Source organism: Frankliniella occidentalis, unplaced genomic scaffold (genome assembly GCF_000697945.3).
Source record: "Frankliniella occidentalis isolate FOCC.00 unplaced genomic scaffold, Focc_3.1 Scaffold97, whole genome shotgun sequence".
In the NCBI taxonomy this organism is placed as follows: Eukaryota; Metazoa; Arthropoda; class Insecta; order Thysanoptera; family Thripidae; genus Frankliniella; species Frankliniella occidentalis.
In genome coordinates, this window is record NW_026267226.1 from 950,241 (window position 1) to 951,726 (window position 1,486).

A 1,486-nucleotide genomic window follows, 5' to 3' on the forward strand; every position below is an offset into this window, starting at 1 on the left:
GAAATTTTTTTTAACTGGTTAATATAAGCTGATACAAAATCTTCACCTCTTGTTCTAAGACACAGATAAATTCACCATCTGATATGAGCATGCATTTTACATGTCTTGATCTTATAGTCACTTCCGTAATGACCAAATTTTAAATGCTTGAGAAGTATTCTTTCCTCACTGCGCTGATCATGGATATTCAACTTTAAAACTCAAAATGTTTCCTTTACTTTGTGTTTGTGTCTATACATGACCCCAACTCACATTTTGCTTAAGATTGTCTGAATGATTCAAATTACTTACAAAGGTCAAAGGTGCAACCAAAATATAAATTACTAAAAGTTGCTTTATTTTATATTTGTTTTCACTTTGGTTTGGGATAAGCAATCTTGTTTCTAATAGGTAGGCTAGTTATTTGCTTATTTGTTTTAAATTAAAACGCACTATAAATCAACCCAGGTATTTTTAATTGGTAGGAAAACAAGCCCTCAAAGATTGCGAGGAATGAGGAATACAATGTTCGACGCAAAGTATATACTTTATCATTACTTTTTCTTCAGGTCATGTAGGAGGCTGAAATCTTTCCAAAAAGGTAAAGTGCCTGGTTTCCTTCAGACAGCACTGATTAATTTGATACACTTTGCAATAACGTTGAAGTAAATACCAGAAAAGTGTGTCCTGGTGAGACAGCCAGGCCATGTCACCTATCCAAAGTGCAGAGCACAGCGCCTAAATAATAGGTCGACCAACGAAAAATACACACACCAGTTATTCCTTATGGTCTAGAGAAGGCCACCGATTCAATTTTCAACCGCAGGTAGGGCTATTTAAGGTAAAAATGTTAATATTCAGTTCGCTGTCGATCGGTAACAGACAGACAGATCAGGTTACTCCCGTCACAAAACATGCTCGGAGCGTCAAAATAGTACTTCGACAGACCAAAACGTCACTTAACATTAAAATAAAACATTCACGGCGTCATTTTGCATTGGGTTTTAAATCGATATGAATTATTCCAGAGGTGAAAATGTTAATCTCAAGTGGGTAATCGGCCAGCTGTGCCTACGCAACGACGTAAACAAGAGCAGAAGGCAAATGGCGGCGAAATCGTACATCCAGCGCTACGGGTGGCGGAAAGAGGAACTGAGGGGATAGCCGACACATCGGCACACGAGAAAGGGGGATTTTTGAACGGGAATATATTTCAACTGTGAACGTTTTCGGTCAATTTAGAGTTTCGGTGTAACTTCCCCATCCCTTGGGAGTACGCCGAACAAGTTGTTTTTGCGACCAGTACTCTCAATATTTTTAACCGCTCTGCTCAAAGGCACCGTGCTCCCGGGGGTGGCTCGCAGTACCCTCTCCTTTCCTCGTCCTCTCTTGGTGGGAGCGAAAGGACGAAGGACGAATAGTAGTGGATATTTGCACTCACACTCACCAACCGAGGTGACGAGATCAGCTTAACTTAACATACCTTTCTTTTGTTTTGATTATATGG

At 39.9% G+C, this 1,486-nt stretch overlaps 1 protein-coding gene across 1 annotated transcript in view; it reads left to right on the forward strand.

Annotated features, from left to right (window-relative positions):
- The window catches only part of LOC113205356 (uncharacterized), a 24,362-nt gene that overhangs the window by 11,174 nt on the left and 11,702 nt on the right, over positions 1-1,486 (forward strand). The window lies entirely within an intron of this gene.